At 39.0% G+C, this 25400-nt stretch overlaps 1 protein-coding gene and 1 long non-coding RNA gene across 6 annotated transcripts in view; one reads left to right on the top strand and one right to left on the bottom strand.

Moving 5' to 3' along the window:
* The window catches only part of ELOVL6 (ELOVL fatty acid elongase 6), a 161497-nt gene that overhangs the window by 103931 nt on the left and 32166 nt on the right, over positions 1–25400 (top strand). The window lies entirely within an intron of this gene.
* On the bottom strand, positions 9391–23741 carry LOC143668035 (uncharacterized). Its single transcript, XR_013168260.1, has 3 exons — positions 23609–23741; positions 10803–10884; positions 9391–10657 (listed from the first exon to the last, which is right to left on the bottom strand). It is a non-coding gene; the product is annotated as an uncharacterized LOC143668035 (long non-coding RNA).

Below are 25400 nucleotides of genomic sequence, written 5' to 3' on the forward strand. Positions count from 1 at the left end.
CAGAGCCTTCCTTGAATATCAGTAATTAACCAAAAGAAGAAGAACAGGAAAAGAAAGCTCTTTGCAGAGCAACCTGTTCAAGTGCTCTCCTTCAGGGTTTATTCATTAAATGAGTTTGGAGAATAGCTGCAGGCCAAAGCAGAGAGGCCTCAGCTGAGTTCTTCTCTCCTATCTCTTATATTGAGCATGCCCACATGTGACCCTAGGAATTCCCCTTTAGCTTGGATAGAAATGTCCCCTCATCCCAAGGAAATAGTTTCCCCAGGGTCCTGGAGACTGCATTGTATGCCCTCAAAGCCAGCAACCCCTTGCCACAGGCAGTATGACTTGACTGCTCTCCCACAACGTTCTGTAGAACTCAGTGAGCCACCTTGTACACCCAGTACACCCAGAACAAGTTCTAGAACAGAGAGGCCCTCAGGCCAGGCAGGACCAGACAGATGGAGCCAGACATGCAAATACCCAGTACATGCATGAGAATCCCTTTGCTCCCCCAGGAACTGGGACCAGAGATCCATGCTGGTGCTATGGTAGGCTCCACACTTAGCTGGCGACGGCTGGAGAAAGAACCAGCCAGGATACCATTAAATTTTACTTTTTTTAAGTTGCTTTTTAAAAAATTTGGTACTTGCTCTGCTACTATAATCCTTTAATATTTTTTTCTGAACTTTGAAAAAGAGGTTTCTGCTAGGTTTTGCTGGTTATTCAAAGCCTCTCTGGCTGGGGCTTTTTTCTTAGTTTTTAAAATGAAAGTGTCCTGGTAAGAGGGAGAATTCTTAAAAACTTACTGATGAACGGGCCACAGTTGCTCAGCAAGCAGAGTTCTTGCCTGTCATGCCGGAGACCCAAGTATGATTCCTGGTGCCTGCCCATGCCAAAATATATATATATGTATTTATCATTTAAATCTGAAGAATCTGAAATTGCCAAATTGCATATTCTGGAATACATTGGATGATAGCAATATCCATTATTAAACTCTAGTGACTGCAGTTGTAGATTGACAGAGAACATATAAAATTGAATAATTAAGAAAAGTACTAGAAGTTTCTATGCTGGAGAGGTCTGCTAGTAAGCATAGGATTAAAGAAAAAACATTGAGGCAGTGAGTCTTCCTTCTCTAATCCCCTTCTGACTTGAGTGGAGGAATGTAGAAAAGAAATGGATTCAAGGTTTGGAAAATAAATATTAGCCAAATACCATATGTTTATCCATTGCTATAAGATAAATAAAATCATCTTCCTAAGTATACTGCCTTCCCAATATGAAACGGCTATTGCAGGCTTACTAATATCTCACTATTGAAAGTATTGGCAATTTTTTCCTGAAATCTATCAATTTTTATTCAACCAAGAGCTACAAATTGTAACTGCACATCTATTTCTTAAAAAACAGTTTTACTGAGATAAATCCCCATGCCATATAATCCATCTAAAGTGTACAATGATTTTTAATATATTTACAGAGTTATGCATTCATCACCACAATTGATGTATAATAGCTTCACCCTGAAGACAGTTTGCTGTGTATTACAGTCCAGTGTTTCATCCTCTGGCTTTCCTTCTAGGGACATACATGACCCTTAACTTTCCCTTTCAATCACAGTTGGCCCCACATATCATCGCTGTTAGTTGCACTGCTATAGTGTACTCCCATCACATCCATCCATTTCCAAACATTTATAATCAACCTTATTACATATTCTGCACAAATTAAGCATCAGCTCTCCATCCTCTGCCCTCATTCTATCTTCTGTGACCAATGTTGTAGATATTAGCATCATGAGTTTGCTAGTTATATTTAGTTCATATTAGTGAGGTCATACAATATTTTTCCTTTTCCATTTGGTTTATTTCTCTCAACATAATGTTGCATATTCTGGAATACATTGGATGATAGTGATATCCATTATTAAACTCTAGTGAGTTTCATACATATAGTCACATGTGTCATGACTTCATTTCTTCTTACAGCTGTATAATATTCCATTGTATTTATATACTGCATTTTGCTTAGCCATTCATCAGTTCATGGACATCTGGGTTGTTTTCATTTATTGGCAATTGTAATTAATGCTGCTATTAACATCAGTGTGAAAATATCTGTTCACGTCCTTGCCTTCAGTTCTTCTGAGTATATACCTGATAGTGAACTTGCTGGATCATATGGCAGTTCTATATTCTAAACTTAGCTCCCTGAGAAACTGCCAAACTGTCTTTCACAGCAGCTACACCATTCTACATTCCTACCAGCAATGAATGGGTGTTCCTATTTTTCCGCATCACCTAACACCTGTAATTCTCAATTTTTTTTTTTAATAGTGGCCATTCTATTAAGTGCAAAATGATACCTCATTGTAGTTTTGATTTACATTTCCCTAATAGCTAATGATATTGAATAGCTTTTTAGCCATTTGCATCTCTTTGGAAAAATGTTGATTCATATCTTGCCCACTTTGTAATTGGATTTTTTTCGTTTATCATTGAGTTGTAGGCTCTCTTCACATATCCTGGATAAATGCCCTTGTCAGATATGTGACTTCCAAAACTTTTATCTCATTGAGAGGCTGCCTGATAACCCTCTTTACAAAGTCCTTTGAAGCAGAAAAGTATTCAGTTTTGAAGAGGTCCCATTTATCTTTTTTCTTTCATTTCTTGTGTTTTGGATGTAAGATTTAAGAAGCTACCTCCTACCATAAGATCTTGAAGATGCTTCCTTACACCTTCTTCTAGGAGTTTTATGGTCCTGTCTTATATTCAGGTCATTAATCCATTTGGAGTTCATTTTTGTGCAAGGTGTAAGATATGGGTTTTCCTTCATTCTTATGGCTATAGATATCCAGTTCTCCCAGCACCATTATTGAAGAAAACTGCTTTGTCCCAGTTAATCACTTGGCCATAGATGTGAGGGTTTATTTCTGAACTCTCAATTTAATTTCATTAGTCAATATATCTATCTTCAGACTAATACAATATCTATCTTTAGACCAGCTGCTGTTTTGACCACTGTAATAGCTTTGTAATATGTGTGAAAGTCAGGAAGTGAGAGCCCTTCCAATTTCATTTTTCCTTTTCAAGATATTTTTAGGTATTTGAGACCCTTTACCCTTCCAAATCAATTTAGTAATTAACTTTTCCAATTCTAAAAGTAGACTGTTGGAATTTTGATTGGGATTGCATTGAATCTGTAGATCAGTTTGAGTAAAATTGATATCTTAATAATATTTAGTCTTCTAATCCATGAACATGGAATGTCCTTCCATTTATTTAGGTCTTCTTTGATCTCTTTTAGCAATGCTTTGTAGTTTTATTAATACAGGTCCTTTACATCCTTGGTGAAGTTTATTTTTGGATATTTGATTCTTTTAGTTGCTATTGTAAGTGGCATTTTTTTTCTTGATTTCTTCATCAGATTGGTCATTACTAGTATAGAAACACTACTGATTTTTGCATGTTAAACTTGTATCCCACCATTTTGCTGAACTCATTTGTTAGGTCTAATAATGTGTTGTGGATTTTTCAGGATTTTCTAAATGTGAGGTCATGTCATCTGCAAATACTGAAAATTTTACTCCTTCCTTTCTGATTTGGATGTCTTTTACTTCATCTTCCTTCTTAGTTGCTCTAGCTAGAACTTCTAATACAATGTTGAATAACAGTGATGATTGCAGGCATCCTTGTCTTGTTCTCAAGTTCAAAAGAAAAAATTTCAGTCTTTCACTATTGAATATGATGTTAGCTATAGATTTTTCACATATGCCCTTAGTTGTGCTGATAAATTTTCCTTCTAAAGTGTTTTTATCAAGAAGCGATGCTGGATTTTGTCAAATGCTTTTTCTGTGTCAATGAAGATGATCATGTGTTTCTTCTCCTTTGACTTGTTAATGTGGTAGGTATTACATAAATTGATTTTCTTGCACTGAACCACCCTTTCATACCTGACATATAACCCACTCAATCATGGTACATGATTTTTTTAATGTGCTGGTAGATTTTATTTGCAAGTATCTTATTAAGGATTATTACCTCCTTATTCATTGCAGAGTTTGGTCTGTTATTTTCCTTTCTTATAGTATCTTTATCTGGTTTTGATAGTAGGGTGATGTTGGCTTCATAGAATGAGTTAGATAGTGTTTCCCCCTCTTATATTTTCTGGAAGAATTTGGCAGGATTGGTATCATTTCTTCTTGGAATGATTGTTAAAATTCACCTGTGAAGGTATCTGTTCCTGGGCTTTTTTGTTGGAAGGCTTTTGATGTCCATTTCATTTAAGTTGCTTAGTTTGTTGGTGTACAGTTGTTCATAGTATCCTCTTATGTCTTTTTAATTTCTATGGGTCAGTTGTAATGCCTCCCTCATTTCAGATTTCATTGATTTGCATCTTCTCTCTTTTTTTCTTTGTCTGTCTAACTAAGATCTTGTCAATTTTTATGATCTTCTCAAAAAACCAATTTTTGATCTTGTTGTTTCTCTCTATTGTTTTTCTTTGTCCTCAATCTCGTTTATTTCTGCTATAATCTTTGCTATTTCTTTCTTTCTGCCTGCTATCAGATTAGTTTGCTATTCTTTTTCTAGTTCCCTTAGGTGTGCAATTAGGTCTTTGATTTTAGCTCTTTCCTCTTTTATAATGTATTTATTTAGGGCTATAAATTTCCCTCTCAGCACTCCTTCACTATATCCCATAAGTTCAAATATGTTGAGGTCTCATTTTCATTTGTCTCAAGATATTTTCTGATTTGTCTTTCAATTTGTTGTTTGATCCACTGATTATTTAAGAGTGTGCTGTTTAACCTTCATAAATTTGTGCATTTTCCAATCCTCTGCCTTTGTCAATTTCCACCTTTGCTCCATTATGATCAGAGAAAGTGCTTTATATAATGTCAATCTTTTAAAATTTAACCGAGGCCTGTTTTGTGACATGTGGTCTATCCTGGAGAATAATTGATGAGCACTTGAGAAGAATGTAAATCCTGCTATCTGGGGATGGATAATTCTGTCTATTATTTAATTATCAAATTATTCAAGTTCTCTATTTCCTTATTGATGCTCTGTCTAGATGTTCTATCTGTTGATGTAGTTGTATATTAAAGTCTCCAACTATTATTGTAGATATGTCTATTTCTCTCTTCAGTTTTGCTCAGTTTGCCTTATGTATTTTGGGGTACCCTGGTGTTCTAGTTTGCTAGCAGCCAGAATGCAACACACCAAAGACAGATTGGCTTTTAATACAAGGGGATTTATTTCATTAGTTCTTCAAAGGAAAGGCAGCTAACTTTCATCTGAGGCTCTTTCTTACGTGGGAGGCACAGGATGGTCTCTGCTGGCCTTCTCTCCAGGCCTATGGGTTCCAACAACTTTCCCCAGAGTGATTCTACTCTCCATCTCCAAAGGCCTGGGCTGAGCTGCGAGTACTGAGATGAGGTATGCCAAGCTGCTTGGGCTGTGCTACATTGTGCTCTCTCATTTAAGCACCAGTCAGTTAAGTCCAATGTCATTCATTGCAGCAGGCACATCTCCTAGCCAACTGCAGATGTAATCAGCAACAGATGAGGTTCACGTACCATTGGCTCATGTCCACAACAACAGAACTAGGTGCCTTCACCTGGCCAAGTTGACAACTGACTCTAACTACCACACCTGGCTAGATGTATATTATATTTATGATTGTAATTTCTTCTGGGTGGATTGCCACTTTCATTAATATATAATGCCTTTCTTTGTTGCTTTGCATTTAAAGTCTATTTTTCCATTATTAGCATAGCTATCCCAGCTTTTTTTTTTTTTTTTGTTACATTTGCATGGGATATCTTTTTCCAGCCTTTCACTTTCAACCTGTTTGTATCCTTGGGTCTGAAATAAGTCTCTTGTAGAGAGCTTATAGATGGATCATATTTTTTTATTCTGCCAGACTATGTCTTTTGATTTGGAAGTTTAATCCATTAGGTTGACTGTTGCTCCTATATTTACATCAACCATTTTATTCTTTGATTTTTATATGCCATATCTTCATTTTTTTCTCTTTTTCCCCTTTTAGTTACTCTTACTAATAATCATTTCTACACTCTCTTCCAAGCCTCTTTCTCCTGTCCTTTCCTTTCAGCCTGCAGTACTCCCTTCAGTGTTCTTTGTAAGGCAGGTCTCTTGTTAATGAACTTTCTCAGTTTTCTGTTTGTCTTTGTATATCTTACACTCCCCCCTCGATTTATCCCCCTCAATTTTGAAGGGTAGCTTTGCCAGATAGAGAATTCTTGGCTGGCAATTTTTCTCTTTCAGTATCTTGAATATATCATTCCACTGCCTTCTCACCTCCATGGTTTCTGATGAGAGATTGGTACATAGTCTTAGCAAGCATCCCTTGTACATGCTAGATCACTTTTCTCTTCTTGCTTTCAGAAATCTCTTTATCTTTAACATTTGACATTTTGATTATTAGTATGTGTTTTGGAGTAGGTCTTTTGGGATTTATTTAGATTGGCATACATTGTGCTTCTTTGACCTGGATATCAATGCTTTTCAAAAGAGTTGGGAAGTTCATGGCCATTATTTCCTCAAATAGTCCTTCCGCTACTTTTCCCTTCTCTCTCTGCTGGAACACTCTTTTTTTATCATAGCAAAGGTTCAACCAGGAGTTCCTTTTATTAATCTTCAGGAAGCCATATAAGAACATAAAGGAAAACATCTTCTTCAGGACCTCTATCAGCACTGCCTTTGATCAGGTCTCCTAGATGCCTCATTTCCCTTTCTATCTTCTGTCAATAGTACCTGTTCTAATTCAGAGACTTTGTCTTCTAACTCACGGATACTTTCCTCTTTTCACACCATTAAAATCTGCTATTGTGTGCCTCTAATTTATTTTTCATTTCATGTATTGTACTTTCATTCCTATAAGATCTGTTTTTCTCCTTTGCATGCTTTCAAATTCTTTATGCTCACCCAGTGTCTTTGTTCCTTTTAAATATTTTTATTGAGAAATATCCACACACATATAGTCCAACCGTAGTATATAATCAATGGCCCACAATATCATCACATAGCTGTGTATTCTTCCTCATGATCATTTCCACTAATCCAGAAAAAGAAATAAAAAGGAAAAAAAATAATGCCATACCCTTTACCTGGCCCTCATTGACCCACAGTATTTCAGCCTACCCAACTTTTACCCTTCATCTCCCCTATTATTTATTTATTTATAGCCCTCTTTTTTTTTTTTTAACTCATCTGTCCATACTTTGGATGAAAGGAGCATGTGATACAGGGTTTTCACAACCACACAGTCACATTGTAAAAGCTATGTAGTTATACATTCTTAAGAATCAAGGCTAGCAATAAGATTACAAGATAACATGGCAACACTATCCCTAGACTTCTGTGGAATCACCACACTGCCCTCCAGAAGGGCTGTATCCCTCAGCTTCCCTACCAACAGTGAATAGATGCATCCCTTTCTCTGCATTTTCTCTAGGAAGTGTTTCTCTCTGTTCTTTTTTTAAACAATTTTATTCACACATCATACATCCAACCTAAGTAAATAGAAATGCTTTCACTACCATAATCTATATGGAGACATTTCGTTTTCTTCCACATACAATCCATATCCCTCCTCCATGCCTCCCACTTGTTGATATTTAGCTTGGCATAATGCTTTTGTTACATTCAGTGGAAGCATATTACAATGTTACTGTTGACTACAGACCCTAGCTTGCATTGATTGTACCTCTTCCTGTAAACCGCCCATTCTCAGCACCTTGCAATGTTGATTATTCATTTGTTCTCCGGTTCATGTGATCTGCGGTTATGTCTCAATCTAGTGACTGAATGGCCAGTGCTATTCCTCCTCTACCAAAGGTTCCTTTGTAGTTGATAAATGCCAGGAAACACCTCACTAGGAGCCCACAGAGAAATGCCACAGTATTCCACATGTGGTCTAAATCTCCACCTCAATACCTAAGATTGCTTCATGGAATTAGGGAGAAAAGGTTTTGAGAGGATTTTGTTCCTTGGCTTTATAATTGGGTGCACATTAGGTGCCTAGAACTACACTAGGCTCTCTGTACATAAATTGTCCTATCTAATTTACAAAACTACCTTGAGGTATATATTTTATTATCCCTTTGCAAATGAGAAAACAGGCTCAGAGAAGATTAAGTAACTTGTCCAAAGTCAAACCCAGGCAATAGACTGTTGTATGATGAAATGATATTCATGGTCTTAAGTCCCCAAAACTTATAAACATGTGGACTTCAAATAGAATGTAAACCAAATTGAGAAAATCGTGTTTTTGTAATAAGTGCTAGCAAGATATCTGTGCAAAGAAATGATATGTACTGGCACTTCTTATGAAGATTCAGTGAAGCTGCTGTTCTTTTGCCTGTTTGAATTGAGCATTCTATCCTAAATTAAACATCACTTGAAATAGTTATCAATGTAACATCTTCTAGAAAAGCATAAAAGAAGTAGCCCAAGTGAAAACCATCAGCAGATCTTATTTTTTAGAGAAAAAGATTCATTGCAAAAGTTTTGCCTAAGTTGAATCAGAGTCCTTGTATTAAACATTAGTATACCTAAGTAATTCCGCATATTTTCGCTTGCTGTTGATAAACTCTGCTCTTTGTTAGAAATTAGTGTTCATTCTCATTTTGCCTCCCATAAAATATACAAGCTACAAATTTGTTTAATGAAAACAAACTCCATACTCCAGTCTACCAAACCTTTGAGTGGGAATGACGAAAGGACTTGGAGCTCTGAAACAGCTATCAAGCCCACCTCAGCCCGGTCATCCATCACCTCTTATTTCCTTAAATACTTCAAGACAAAACCGTGCAAGGTGTTCTATAAAGCCTAAGTAGATTAATAATTTTAAATGCTCTTCAAAACATTAATAAAGCCATGTGGGCTATACGTTCCTCACAAAAGCAGAAATCTGAAAAAAAGAAAGGAAAGGAAAGGTAGATCAAAAGTGACTGTTGTAGACAAAATGAGCAATATTTTGCCTAAAGAAAACTATCAGAAACCTCTTTGATCAAAAGTATCATGTTGGTTCTGAAAACCAATGAAAAAAATCTACTTTTGAAAAACCAGCCTCTCTCATCCCATTACAAGTTTTAAATTTCTTGGCTGAAAAATGTAGGTGCAGTTTAAGTAACTGTACGAACAAGATAAGGGTAAACACTGAGCTGTGTTAGGGAGAGAAGATTCTGAGAGGATTTTGGTTCTTGGTTTCTGATCCATTTCCTGTTGTTTGTACTGCTAACACTACCACTCAGTGGATACTTGGATGACCTTGTTAACACTTTGCCAAAACAGTGATTGTTAAAATAACGGCGTAGAAAATCACCATTAAGAAGCTCAAGTATTTTTTGCACAATGTGGAGAAGTGCCAGAGGCAAGTGGACTTGGAACTTTTCTGAAGTCTCTCTTTGTGTCCTGTATTTTATCAAGTTCAAAAGTGAAAATAATTACCAATTTTTCAGGCCAGTCAGATGACTCTGGTCATGGAGTAGGAAGATAATGTGACCCAAGGTTCCAAGATAAGGGACAGAATTTTATGAAAATATTTCTGAGAGAGTAGTTTTCTTAGAAGTGCTCCATTTGCTTTAACTAATGGGATTCACAATAGAGAATCATCTATCCAAAGCCACGGATAGTAAAGGAGCAAGACACTCATACAAGAACAGAAGGTTTCAACACAGGTTCCTTGGGACTTTGTGCAATTCGGGGAAAGCCTTTGCAAGGAGGTAAGAGAGAACAGGAGAACTTTCTATGTTGAATGGAAAATTTTTATTCTGAAAACTCTCCATCTTCCAAAAATGTGTAAGAATTGCCTAATTTGAAGTGAGCAGGCTCCTTTTGTTGTGAATAAACGAGTTGTATTTTTTTCTCCCACTAAATTTCCAAACCTGATCATCAGTTTTGATGGTATAAGCCAACTGCTTTGTCTGCCCTATCTTACGCATCCTCACAGCAGCCCTACAAAGAAAATACTACTATAAAGTAGATACATTTTGTGAGAGCCATGAATTCCTTGAATATTTTAAAATACTGATATATTTTAGAACTTTCATAATCAAGATCAGTTTTCCCCCAGAAATGAGGGCAAGTAGGAAGATGTGTTTCCAGAACCTATAAATCAATATCCATAGTCCCATAATGTTGTCTTTTAAAACATAATTTCAAACTCAACATAAAAGTCCAGACCCAACCGTTCACTTTGATCATGTCTAACTTTCTTTCATTCATTCCAAAGTTCTTGGTTTCTGATCTGTTTCTTGTTGTTGTACTGCTAACACTACCACTCAAAGTGAATACTTGGATGACCTTGTTATACTTTGCCAATAGTGAGTGCTAAAATAACAGTGTAGAAAATCAGCAAAATCACACTTGGGACTTCTGAGGCACCTAAACAGCAGAAGATGCTGACCAAAAATAGTGGGAATTTGTTTCTCACTGAAGTGTTTTTCCCATATGGCAATATTGTAAATGCAGTTTAAATCCCTTGCACCACCAGCTTTCACATTGTGTGGTTCTTGAATATTTTTTAGAAGGAAGGTTTGATGTTCTTTCAAATAGTATTGAAGTTACATTTTAAGGGCGGTGTGACCATGACTCTGTGGCAGCATTCTCGCCTTCCGTGCTGGAGACCCGGGTTCGTTTCCTGGTGCCTGCCCATGCAAAAATAAAGTACATCTTTATTAATTTTGTGCATAGAAATAATTTTCAAAATGTCATGAGGCAAATTCATATAAAATGTGGTGATGCCGGCATTTGGCGGATGAGAAAACGAGTTACTTAGATGAAGAAACTTACCCAAGGACACGTAGCTTACGGGTGACAGGATTGGGGTTATTTGGTCTCACTCAGAAGCTTTTTGCTCGATGCCATGCTACTTCTGTATTTGGGAGAACGAAAGTGAAAAGGATACTAAATTCAGACTTTGTAAGCAGCTTCAATAAAAAAGGAATATGATTCTACCAGCCTGTGAGGGTAGGAGAGAGTGTTTCTCAAACTAACCTGTGGGCAGTTTTCATCAGAACATTTGGAATGTTTACTAAAAATTCTAATTTCCAGATCCTTCCCCAAAGCTATTAAATTGGATTCTCTGGTGGGGCCTGGGAATTTACATTTTTAACCATGAGAAGTTCTTATCTGCACTAAAATTTAAGACCCACTTCCTTAGCAATAACATTTACAGTTCTATAAAAAGTAAAATAGAGAACTGAAGAACAGAAGGATGAAATGTCAACAGGGAATTGTTTTGTAGCCAAATCAAGACAATAACATTTTTCTATCACTAAGAAATTAAAAAATAAATTATGAATCCCAGAGGGTTTAAATCACAGAGTACTTCAACTTTGGTCTAAAACACTGTGTTTGGAAATTTCTCTTGGACATGCAATATAGACAGAAATATCTACAGTTTGTTGTTGCAATCTCATGCCAACCCTGACCATGAATAGGTCAGAAGTCTGATTAAAATTCAGAAGAGAAGCATGCTTTGATGGGAAATTGCTTTAAAACTCAGGCTCCCATTTAAAAAAAATATATATTGAAACATAAAGGTCAAGGAGTGAGAATAATTACCCTAATGAATGGCAGATTAAATGTCTTGGGACTCATAAACCCCTTTAAGAATTTGTTGAAAATGAACATTCTTTTTTCTGAAAAATGCACGTATACAAACACACATAGTTCACATGCATTTACACTAATTAAAATTTGTATGTAATTTCAAGAAGAGTTACATGCCTCTTGGACACCACCCTCACCCCCACCCTCAAGCCCAGGACCTCTGCACTAGCACTTCCTGTAGAACAACTAAAGTCTTTTAGAAGATATTCAGTAAATGAGAAGTCCAATGCTTCAGAAGTCCAATGCCTGGTACTCCTCTCTGAAGAGGTATCAGATTGTGACTCTTGGGTAGACTCTGACATACTTGATCTTTATTCATGCATTTTTTATTATGCCTCTGACATTTTTACAGCCATCTGTTTTTTCCAGCACCATGGACTATTAACTGGGTGCTTGCACCTGAGATAACATCAGTGTTCTGGTGATCTTTTACTTAAAGGCATTATGTCATCTTCTGCCTCCTGGTCATCCTAATACTACCTCTGCAGAACAGAGAGAAGCAAAAAGAACTTCCTCATAAGAGAAATTTCTGCAGGACGGTGGCTTCTTCCAGCCCCACTATCCGTCCACATGCACATATGGTGGGATATATAGTTTTGCCAAATATTTTGAGTCCCTGTTTCATATCTGTCCTCATTTTCTTTGATGTATCATCTCACCTGAACCTCATCATGGTCTGAAATTGAGTTTTGTAACATTAGCAGTGTTATCTATCCCCAGGAAATAATCAAAATGAAAAGATTTTGGATAAAACAGTGTTTATTGCAGCATTTATTGTATTTAAGAGAAATGAAAGCAGTCAAGATAGATGGATACAAAGAGGGGATTGTTAATTAGATTATGGTGCAAACAAGTAATGGACAATTATGCAGGTATTAAATAGGGGATTCGTCAAGACTGTAGTAACAGGGAAAAACTGCTAACATTAAATAAGAAGTGTAGGCTGTCTTCTTAGGAACTCTGAGCTCAGCTATGAATGGAAATTGAGCAAGACTGAAGAGTAAAAAATATTGAAGTAATTGTGTTGTGTTAATAGGATCGTGATGCATATTTTCTGTTTCCTGAATTTTCAGAAAGATATCTATGTTTTATTAAATTAGCTTTTTAAAAACTCATCTTTGTTCTAAATCTAACCTCCCCCATGGGGATAAGGACATGATTACTCCTAGGCACAGGAATCAATATTTGGAGTAATCATTGAGTTCTCCCTGTTCTCCGTCAACTCCGGGATCTATCCAGTCATCACCTCCACCCTGTATACTCTCTGTCAGTCCCTCTAGAACGCCCACAATGAGTCGGCTCTTTACCTTGAATATGGGCCTCAAAAAGGTCCTGACCCATCTTTCTGCAACTGTGCTCAACCCCTCCTCTTATCTGACTTCAAAAGGTGAAGGGCCCTGGGGCTTAGTCCTGAAGTCTTATTCCCTCCTTTTTACATGTTCTCCCTAAATGACCTCTCGCTTGGTGATATTAAAATATCAGATTATTTCCCAATTTAAGTTTCTAGTTCTGGCCTCCTCCCTAAACTTCTGACCCCTGGGCTACTTCATCTTTACGTGGATGTTGGAAAGGCGTTTCATATCTACCATGTCTAAATGGAACTCTTGTTTCCTTCATTCTGTCTACTCTCCCCCACTACAAAAAATTTAATTAATCTAGCATACACATAAATTAATACAAAATAAATAAAGAATAAGATGATCCCTCTCTATCTCCATGAATACCTAGCGTCACTCTCCTCCTTGTTGCTCAGGTCAATAGCTTAGTGGTCCCTTCCTCGCTAGGCCATGCCACCCATATGGTCTTTTGGGAAGTTCATTCAGCTATTACTGCCAGAAAGTATGGCCAATGTGTCTACTTTCTATCCATGTCCACTGTTACCGTGCTCCACCCACTATCTTGCGTTTGGAAATGAGAGATACGCTAACCTTATAAAGGTCCTCACTGATTCATTTCTTATATCACAATCCATTCTCCACACAGAAGCCAGAGTTACCATTAAAAACATAAACCGTAGCATGTCTCTTCCTTGCTTAAAACTCACCAATGGGTAGAAATTAAAGTTAGAATAGAATTTTATTAATATTACTTCTTATTATTAATATTACTATCTCTGTTGCATATAAAAGCCTCACAGGCCCTCCAAGATCTGACCTTTGAACTTTTTTTTTAACTTTTTTTTATTGTTTACTATAACATATATACAAAGCAAAGAAAGAAAAAAGAATAGTTTTCAAAGCACTCTTCAACAAGCAGTTACAGGATGGATCCCAGAGTTTGTCATGGGCTACCACACCACCATCTCGGATTTTTCCTTCTAGCTGCTCCAGAACATTGGAGGCTAGAAGGAATAAATGTTTTTTTATCATCACAATCGACTCTTTTTTTCTTTTTTTGTGAAAAATGACATATATACAAAAAAGCAATAAATTTCAAAGTACAGCACAACAATTAGTACAGATTTCAGAGTTTGGTCGGGGTTACATTTCCATAATTTTAGGTGTTTACTTCTAGCTGCTCTAAGATACTGGAGACTAAAAGAGGTATCAATTTAATGATTCATAATTCATATTCATTTGTTAAATCTTATCTTCTCTGTATAATTCCACCATCACGTTTGATCTTTCCATCCCTCTCTTTAGGGGTGTTGGACTGTGGCCATTCTAAATTTTCCATATTGGAAAGGTCTGTCACTAATGTGGGGTAGGGAGATGAAACTATTTGATGTTCTGGAGAGATTGGGCCCCCTGGGTTTCAGGACTTATCTGGACCAGGGACCCATCTGGAGGCTGGAGGCTTCTGGAAAGTTACTTAGTACATGGAACCCTTGTGAAATCTTATGTATTGCCCTAGGTATTCTTTAGAATTGGCTGGAATGGTTTTGGTTGGAGTTTGACAAGTTGTGATAGGTAGCAAGGTCTGATGCTTCTGTAAGAACGACCTCCAGACTAGCCTCTCAACTGTTTTAACTCTCTGAGCCACCGATACCTTATTTGTTACACTTTTTTCCCCTTTTAGTCAGGACTGGTCTGTGAGCTTTATCTCATCTCAGCTCCCATTGCTGCCAGCCTCTCTGACCTTGTGCCTCAAACATGTCTGTTCAGTCTTGTTTTGCAGCTGTCCATCCATCTATCTGGTATGCCCTTCTCCCACATCTAGGTAGAAACAGTTCCTTTTCATTTATTAGTTATCAACTTGTTTGTTACCTCCTTTGAGAGGCCTTCTCTGACTTTGGCAGAAAAACTCCCTGGTTGTCTTCCCTTTGCCCAAGTTTTATTATCAGCATGGCACTTACAAAACTACCTGAAAATTTTAAGCTAACTTTGATATATGTTCATCTCCTCCACTAGAATATAGACAATGAAAATAGATATTTTCTCTTTCTTTTTTAGATCCCTTGAAACTAAAAATAGTACACAGTAGGCCAAGAATAAGTTTTAAAATACATAAACCAAGATAGAAACATAGAGTCAGAATTTTCCGAGGAGATATCTGTGCTCTGATTTGGCTCATAATGGGTACCAGAATCTTACCTGACAATCTTGTCTTGTCAGGTAAGGTTCCCTAGTTCTGATACTTACATGTAACAGTACCTGAAAGGTTTCCTGATTTGACATTTTTATGGAGATGCTAAAAGAGTTTTATATGGATAATGTTTGAGCCCATGTTTAATAATGAAAATCTGATACAGCTTATCATTATTACAGTAAATTGTAAAGAAGAATCTTTATCTCATCCTTATCTTTTCTTGCATTTCATAGCATTCTTGTCCCAAGGCATTTGCATTAATTTCTCTCCTTTTCTTCAGCATTAAACCCTAATACTTCATTTTTACTTATAAATGGTTAGATTTGTAGCACCAAGTGCTGAGTCATGGTCAGGAAATTTCTTCAGATCTGTCCAGAAGAAGGCTTTGACACTGGACTCAGGTATTTTTTAACCCTCCTTCTCTCTTATGCTATTACCGTGTGCCTCTTCCTCTGCTACAGTTTTGATCGAGTTTTGTTTTATTCTATCATCTCTTCATTGTTGGAGACTTCCTTTATTGCAGTCATGTCATTTTAGCATTTTTGTCAAAGATACAGATCTATGCCTTGTTTTGTTTGGACTTTTTGATTTGACTTTGGTTCCAATATATTAAAATCATGTCATTTTATCATTTTTGTCAAAGATACACATCTTTGCCTAGTTTTGTTTGGACTTTTTGATTTGACTTTAGTTTCAATATATTAAAAATCCATTATCATGTCAAAGTCACCATTTAGTTGGTCTTATGGTAGTGATTCCTCAAAGGATAGGAGTTTGGACTGAGAGACAAGTTAGAACCCTTCCAGTGCTCTTTTGATTTAGATACATTTGTTCTCATAGTAACAAAGACTAGACAATATAAAATTTTGGCTTGCTCCCACTTCTCATTCTGCCACAGCCCACTGGAGACAGAACCGTGGACATAAGGCTTTTAACCACAGAAAGGACGTAAGTCTCCTATGAGTCAGTCACAGCTCCATCTCCAGAAGACATACAAACAGGGCACATCTTGGCCTGGGATAGCCAAAGTAAGGCCCAAGGTCATATGTACGAGAGCACTTACGGGGCTCACTTTCAACCCCTTCACGTCTCTGCTCAAATGTTACCATACTATCAAAACCTCCTTATAGCAAACTCCACTCACACCAGCACTTCCCATCCTCTTCCTCCTATCTAAGATACTTTATATTTCCTGGCATATATCTTCCCCCTTTAAAACGTAAGCTCCAGGAAATATGAGACCTCTCTGTTTAGTTTACTGTTGCATTCCCAGTACCTCATGTCCTATCCCTGTCCTTTCTAAATTTGCCCAGGTCCCAAAATTTCAGGTTTCTCCTTCTTTACCTGAAAGAGGTCCTGGCACATGTAAAACACTCAGGAAGTACTGACTTCCTGAATTATTAGAAACACCTGCCCCTCCCTGTCTGAAGTTCTTTACCTGAACTTAGACTAACTATTTGCAATTCTGTCGGTTGAAAATTTACCTAACACCCCAGGAAAGACTAGGGGAGTGTCACTCATTCCCTCCTCCAATTGACTTTGTATTCCCTTAACATCTAATTAGGAAATTATGGGAATTTCCTGCAAAGAAAGAGAAATGTAAGAGTCTGTGTTTTGAAAACTGAACTTTTGAATAGCTATGGGTTATGGGGAAGGAAAAACAAGGATAAAGAAGGGCAGAAATTAGGTTTGAAATACCAGGCACAAAATGCTTTTCAGTTGTGTTCCAGGCTAGATCTTCTAGATCTTTTCAGTTTCCTTCTCAAACATCATATGCTAGCTGGCTTCTCCCCATAAAGAGCCTTTCCAGAAGGGAGAGAAGACTCACACCTCAGGGAACCCATCTGCTTGGTCAGGGGCAGCAGTGGAGGACATTCTCCTGGTTCCTCTATATTCCTACTTAATAATGAAGTAGGGAAAAAACCTTCTCTCCTAAATGTCCAGACAACTCCTCATTGCTATCACTTGATGAAGGAAATTTACAGAAGCCAGGAGAGTACAGCTACACCTATGAGGCCATTTGGAAAATTCATCCTCCTAGGGAGTCTGTGGAGCAAGAAAAAATAAGATTCCTCAGGGCTTTAAAATACTTTGCTTTGACTGTCCTTTTATATTCATCACAGTCTTACGTTTCATAACCCACAAACACCCAGTGAGTTATTTATGCCTTGCCTAAGGGCTCACAGACACAGTCTAGTTTAATGTTTTCTTCTTAAGAGAGTTAAGATAAATGTGAAACTATACATAGTAACATTTTAAGCTCTTTCTACCAAGAAAGTTGTTCTTGGTTTGAAACTGTTGCATATCCCAGAAAAGCCATGTTCCTTAATCCTGGTCAATATTGCTGGATGGGACTTTTTAATTAGGTGGCGTATTAGGTAGGGTTCCCTAGAGAAACAGAATCAACAGGGAACACTCGCAAATATAAAATTTTTTTTTTATAAATATAAGTGTCATGTGAGACACTTATATAAAGTGTCTCACATGACTGCGGGAATGCAGAGTCCAAAATCCACAAGGCAGACTGTGAAGCCAGTGATTCCAATGGAGGGTCTGGACGAACTGCACAGGAGAGGCTTACCACCTGAAGCAGGAAGACAGCCTCTCTCTTCTGAATCCTCCTTAAAAGGCTTCCGGTGATTAGATTGAGCATCACTCATTGCAGAAGACACTCCCCTTGGCTGATTACAAGTGGAATCAGCTATGGATGCAGCTGACATGATCATGATTTAATTCTGTGAAATGTCCTCATTGCAACAGACAGGCCAGCACTTATGCAACCAGACAAACAGGTACCAAGTTGACACATGAACCTGACCATGACAGTCCACGTCTTGTCAACTTGGCAGCTATAAATATCACCTTAAACCATATCTAATTTCTAAATAAAAAACATTAAAACATATTTTTTTTCTTTCACCTAACAATACTCAACTGTCCTGGATATAACTGGAAACACATTAACTCTCTCCACAATAGGGTGCAAGTTCTTGGATGATATTCATTCTTAAACTTGATATCTTACAAATTAAATAGTATAACAGGAACAGAACAGCATCACAGTCCTCGTTTCTGTAACTGATCACATGGTCGAAGTTCATATTTATCACTACCTTCTTCCACTACCCATTCCATGTTCCCTTTACCCTCAGCAAGCACTTCAGCTGGCCATGGTTCTTTGCCTGGTGGGGTGACCCAAACCTTCATTCCTGAAGTTTCAGACCTATTGGTAGTCCTGCCTGGATTGGGCTGTTGCAGTTTTCCACTGATTTTAATCACAGGGCATGGTAGTACTAAAAGACGCCCTAGGGGATTTCCTATATTCCAAGAAACCTCTTCTTTACCCCCATTATGTAGTTGCAGTCCTACTTCCTTCTGATAGTCAGGGTCAATCACCCCAGACAATAATATAATCCCCTTCTTGGCTTGTTCATCCAGGGGCATGAGTAGCCCAAAGTGACCAGGTGGCAGTCTTAGATTCCAGTTCAATGGAATTACTGTTGCTTCTCTTGGTGGAAGCACTCCCCCTTTTGGAACTCTAAAACCTGTAAACTAGCAGAGCTCAGGGTCGAGGGTCAGGAAGCAAAAATTTTCCTAGTGGATCACTAGGGGTAATAGTGAGTGGTGCCACTACCATTTCCACCCCTAGGTTCCTGGACCCATGGATCCTGGCTATGGGAGAACAGCTTCATACAGCAGATGCTGATTCAGAGCATATACAGGTTCCTGGAGAACATTACCTCAGGCTTTCAAGGTATTACCACCTAGTTGGCACCGTAATTGAGTTTTCAAAAGGCCATTCCACCGTTCTATCAATCCAGCTGCTTCTGGATGATGGGGAACATGGTAAGACCAGAGAATTCCATGAGCATGTGCCCATCCCAGCATTTCATTTGCTGTGAAGTGTGTACCATGATAAGAAGCAATGCTATGTGGAATACCATGATGATGGATAAGGAATTCTCTAAGCCCACGGATGGTAATTTTGGCAGAAGCACTGTGTGCAGGGAAAGCAAACCCATATCCAGGGTATGTGTCTATTCCAGTTAGAACAAATCGCTGCCCCCTCCACGAAGGGAGTGGTCCAATGTAATCAACCTGCCACTATGTAACTGGCTGGACACCTTGGGGAATGGTGCCATATTGGGGGCTAAGTGTGGGTCTCTGCTGCTGGCAGATTGGGTACTCAGCAGTGGCTGTAGCCAAGTCAGCCTTGGTGAGTGGAATTCCATGTTGCTGAGCCCATGCATAACCTCCATCCCTACCACCATGACCACTTTGTTCATGAGCCCATTGGACAATGACAAGAGTTGCTGGGGAAAGAGGTTGGCTGGTATCCACAGAATGGGTCATCTTATCCACTTGATTATTAAAACCTTGCTCTGCTGAAGCCACCCTCCGGTGCGCATTCATATGGGACACAGATATGTTCATGTTTTTAGCCCACTCAGAAAGGTCTATCCACATACTTCTTCCCCAGACTTCTTTGTCACCAATTTTCCAATTATGGTCTTTCCAAGTCCCTGACCATCCAGCCAAACCATTAGCAACAACCCATGAGTCACTATACAAACATACCTCTGGCCAGTTTCCCTTCCAAGCAAATGAACAACCAGGTGCACTGCTTGAAGTTCTGCCCACTGGGAGGATTTCCCCTCACCACTGTCCTTCAAGGACACCCTAGAAAGAGGTTGTAGTAGTGCAGCTGTCTACTTATGGATGATACCTGCATATCATGCTGAACCGTCTGTAAACCAGGCCCAAGTTTTCTCTTCCTCAGTCAATTCACTGTAAAGAACTCCCCAAGAGGCCATAGCTCTGCTCTGAAAAGGAGAAAGTAATGTGGCAGGAGTGGAGACCATGGGTATTAGGGCCACTTCTTCATGTAAGTTACTTGTGCCTTCAGGACCTGCTCTGGCCCTATCTCGTATATACCATTTCCATTTTACAATAGAGTGCTGCTGCGCATGCCCAACATTATGGCTTGGTGGGTCAGACAACACCCAGCTCATGATAGGCAACTCTCATGGTAACTTGGTGGCCCAAGGTTAAGCATTCAGTCTCTACTAAGGCCCAGGAGCAGGCCAAAAGCTGTTTCTCAAAAGGAAAGTAGTTATCTGGAGCAGATGGTAAGTCTTTGCTCCAAAATCCTAAGGGTCTGCGTTGTGATTCTCCTATAGGGGCCTGCCAAAGGCTCCAGACAGCATCTCTATTTGCCACTAACACATCCAGCACCATTGGATCTGCTGGATCATATGGCCTAAGTGGCAGAGCAGCCTGTACAGCAGCCTGGACCTGCTGCAGAGCCTCCTCTTGTTCAGGTCCCCAGTCAAAAATAGCAGTTTTTCTGGTCACTCGATAAATGGGCCGGAGCAGCACACCCAAATGAGGAACATGTTGTCGCCAAAATCCAAAGAGACCAACTAGGCATTGTGCCTCTTTTTTGGTCGTAGATGGGGTCAGATGCAGCAACTTATCCTTCACCTTAGAAGGGATATCTTGACATGCCCCACACCACTGGATATCTAGAAATTTCACGGAGGTGGAAGACCCCTGCATTTTTGTTGGATTTATCTCCCATCCTCTAACATGCAAATGCCTTACCAGTAAGTTTAGAGTAGTTGCTCCTTCTTGCTCACTAGGTGCAATCAACATGATATCATCAATATAATGAACCATTGTGATGTTTTGAGGGAGGGAGAAACGATCAAGGTCCTTGTGGACAAGATTATGACATAGGACTGGAGAGTTGATATACTCCTGTGGTAGGACAGTGAAAGTATATTGCTGACCTTGCCAGTTGAAAGCAAACTGTTTCTGGTGGTCCTTACTAATAGCTATTGAGAAAAAAGCATTTGCCAGATCAATAGCTGCATACCAGGTACCAAGAGATGTATTGATTTGCTCAAGCAATGATACCACATCTGAAACAGCAGCTGCAATTGGAATTACTACCTGGTTGAGCTGATGATAATCCACTGTCATCTTCCAAGACCCATCTGTTTTCTGCACAGGACAAAATAGGAGAGTTGAATGGGGATGTGGTAGGAATCACCACCCCTACATCCTTTAAGTCCTTAAGATTGGCAATAATCTCTGCAATCCCTCCAGGAATCCAGTATTGCTTCTGATTTACTATTTTGCTAGGTAGGGTGAGATCTAGTGGCTTCCACTTGGCCTTTCCCACCATAATAGCTCACACTGCACAAGTTAGAGGCCAATGTGGGGATTCTGCCAGTTGCTCGGTATGTCTATACCAATCATACACTCTGGAACTGGAGAAATAACTACAGAATGGGTCTAGGGGCCCACCAGACCAACTGTGGACAAACCTGAGCTAAAACTCCATTGATCACCTGGCCTCCATAAGCCCCCACTCTGACTGGTGGTCCAGAGTGCTGTGTTGGGTCCCCTGGAATTAATGTCACTTCTGAACCAGTGTCTAATAACCCCCAAAATATCTGATCATTTAATTATTCCCAATGAACAGTTATCCTAGGAAAAGGCCATCTGACTCCTTCAGGTAGGCTTGGAGGAAGATTAACGCATAAATTTGTGGCAGTGTAACAGGGTTCTCCCCCAAAGGGACCTGCCTCCCCTACATTCAAGGGGCTCTGGGTCTGTAAACTGTCTCAAGTCTGGAAATTGACTAAGGAGTCATGAGTCTGTTTTTGTAATTCAGGTTAGACTTCTGTTCACTTGACCTAGAACTCTTTTGTTTATACAGCTCAAACAAAAATTTAGTAGACTGCCCTTCTATTGTATTTCTAGGTTCCCCATGATTTACTAGCCAATGCCACAAATCTCTATGAGTCATATAATTTTGACTCCTGCTTTGAGTTTGCTGTCTATTATAATAGCCATATCTATTATAAAAAGACACGCCTGTCTTAGGCAATTAAGTGCTGCCACATGGCTTCTGCCAACTCAGGATCCTGTCATCTCCATTGTGTTTAAGGATCCCAGCTCAGTGACGGCAGTTCCTACAGTAATATCTGACCTGTAGAGAAGTGCAACTACAGAGCTCTTCAGGGATGATGGTGCTAGTCTCACAAATTTATTTCTCACTGTTTGATAAAAGGTGCGTCCTCCAGACACTCCTGGGGTGCAAGAGTAGGCTTTGCATTATAAATCCACTCTAACATTCCAATCTCTCTAAACCACTGGATCCCCTCATCTACATTATACCAGGGCAGTTCTGGCATTTCAACCTCAGGTAATGTCAACCACCTTTTGATCCATGGTTCAATTAACCTTCCAAACAAACTGTTAATACCTTTCTAACCCCTCGAGCTATAACATTGAAAACAGAATTTCTGCTTACTGGGCCCATATCATTAAATTCAGCCTGATCCAGCCATATATTCCTCCCACCATTATCCCATACCCTTAAAATCTGTTGTCACACATATTCCCCTGATTTCTGTCTATATAAATTGGAAAACTCACACAGGTCTTTTGGTGTATAATGTACATTCTCAAGTGTGATACTTTGTACCTCACTTTTAGGGACCTGTTGGGACTTTAGTCTAGTTATAGGTCTGAAAGAAATGAGGGGTGGTGGGGGTGGGTCGTGAAAAGCATTAGAAATGTCTTCCAAGCCATTTGCTTCAGGGCTTTCATTTGCAGTTTCATCTGGTGAAACAGGATTAATCACTCTAGGGCTAATCCCTTCAGGAGGAGGTTGGGTGGCTAACTCCTCAAGGCAGGCTGGAGGTGGGGCGGCTATGTCCTCAGGGTAGACTATTACAGGGTTATGTAGAGAAGACTCAGCATGACCTAGGGTTTCAACCTCACCCCTGACATCATTATCAATCCATATGTCACCATCCCATTTTTCAGGGTCCCACTTCTTTCCAATCAATGCCCTCAATTTAACGGCAGACACCATGCAACACTGAGATTTCAGTTTATATTGTAAAGTTGCTACTCTAACAACAAGATTCTGAGTCTGATTTTCAGAAATTTCAAGTCTACGACTATAGGAAATAAGACTTTCCTTCAAGGTATTCAGAAACTTCTACATCTGTCAGCGCTTTAGCTTCTCGTTTAAAGCCCATCCCTTTCACTCTTTAATGTAGCCAGTGTATCTAACAACAACCAGCCAACATCTCTATACCTCTTATTTCCACAAAACTCTGTAAAGGTGTCAAAAACATTATCCTCCAGAGCCTGGCTTCGTACAAGTGAAGCATTAGGAGAAGCAAATGGTGATATTTTGACTATCTATTTTGCCAACCCACTCCATGGATTGGGAGTGTCATTCTGATTATGGGAATCAGAGTCCTTTAGTGACTTTGAGTCCAGTCAGAGTAGAAAACCATTCATAAAAACCCATTTTTAAGATTCTGTTTCTTAAGAACCACTCCTGGTACCAAGATGTATTAGTTAGGGTTCTCTAGAGAAACAGAATCAACAGGGGACACTCAAATATAAAATTGATAAAAGTGACTCACATGACTGCGGGAATGCAAAGTCCAAAATCCGCAGGGTAGGTTGTGAAGCCAACGATTCTGATAGAAGGTCTGGACAAACTGCACAGGAGAGGCTTGCCAGCTGAAGCAGGAAGAGAGCCTCTCTCTTCTGAATCCTCCTTAAAAGGCTTCCAGTGATTAGATTCAGCATCACTCATTGCAGAAGACTCTCCCCTTGACTGATTACAAATGGAATTAGCTTTGGATGCAGCTGACATGATCGGTATTTAATTCTATGAAATGTCTTCATTGTAACAGACAGGCCAGCACTTACCCAACCAGACAAACAGGTACTACCACTTGGCCAAATCGACACATGAACCTGACCATGACAGGTGGTTTCCATGGAGATGCATCTCCACCTATTCAAGGTGGGGTTCCTTTTTGAAGTCCTTTAAGAGGGAACCATTCTGGAAAAAGCTTCAAAGTCAACAGAGCCCACACAGCCAGAGAATTTTGGAGAAGAAGAAAGGCAACACTCCAAGGGAAGCCTTTTGAAATGAGAGAAAGTTAGCAGCCAGACACCTTCCTATCTGACAGTGGTGTTCTGAATGGCATCCTCCTTTCTTGAGTGAAGGTAACCTTTGTTGGTTCCTTAATTTGGACGTTTTCACAGCCTTAGGACTGTAAACTTGCAAGTTACTAAATTCCCTTTTAAAAGCTGTTCCATTTCTGGTATATTGCATTCTGGCAGCTTTAACAAACTAATACAGAGTTAAAGAAAGAAAAAGGGCCTCTTTGGAAAGATAGAGGGAAACAGTCCTGGGAAGTGAGTGGTGGCGTGCCAAGCCAGGGAGGTTGTCCACAGCTGTGCTGACGATCATCTCCTTTGAGTTTTGGCACAGGTGGTGTGGAAACATTAACCTGTGGTCCCAACCAAGTGATTGAATGGGCTTGAAAAATTTTCCAGTTGAATACAGGATGAAGGCTTTAATGATCTCCTTGTTTTTGTGGTTGACATTATTGATTTTGGTTGTCAGTCCATGAGCAGTCAGTATGGTTTCTTACTAAGAGACAAAGGTATACATAGATGACTAATCTTGAAAGTTACCAGTTACGTGTCATTAAAATCTTAACAGATTGACCTCAAAAAAATTTCACTAGAAATACCGCAAAAGCACAAAAATAAGCCAAGTAGGGAGGAGAGAGAAGGGTTTGTGTTCTTAACTTTTACAACTTTACAGGTCACAGTTACTCCATCTCCCAATGCTTTCAGAGAGTGCACTTGTTTAGCTGGAAATTAGAGAAGTGGTGAATGAAAATGATAAAGTCTGGGGAAGATTTGTTGGCGAGAGGATGAGAGGTTGTAGTGGTATCAATAATAATGCTTTACTGTGGTGAGTGAATAATTTGTAACCCATCAGTTTATTTGATCCTCATGACAATCCTATGATGTAGGCTGAACTTTAGACATATTAGACGTTGCCATCTTTTACAAAGACGGTGAGAAGATTTATGGGCCATGCCCCAGGCATTCAGTGAATGGAGGAGACAAGATTAGAATTGGATTCTCTGACTCTTGGTTGTTTTATTTTTCTCTGCCTGTCTCCAGGCTGCCTCTCTAATAATACCTTAAACTTAAAGGATATTACAGTTATGAGAAGTACTGCCACATACATTATTATCTAACTTAATATTATATATTTTATCAGTGGTTCACATTTCATTAAGTTCTTCATACATGAATTGTTATTGGGTGGTGTACAAGTCTTCTCTAATTGGGTTGATACAGATGAAAATTTATGCATAAACTATAAATCTATTTTATATTTAA

This window comes from Tamandua tetradactyla, chromosome 24 (genome assembly GCF_023851605.1).
Source record: "Tamandua tetradactyla isolate mTamTet1 chromosome 24, mTamTet1.pri, whole genome shotgun sequence".
NCBI classification, from domain to species: Eukaryota; Metazoa; Chordata; class Mammalia; order Pilosa; family Myrmecophagidae; genus Tamandua; species Tamandua tetradactyla.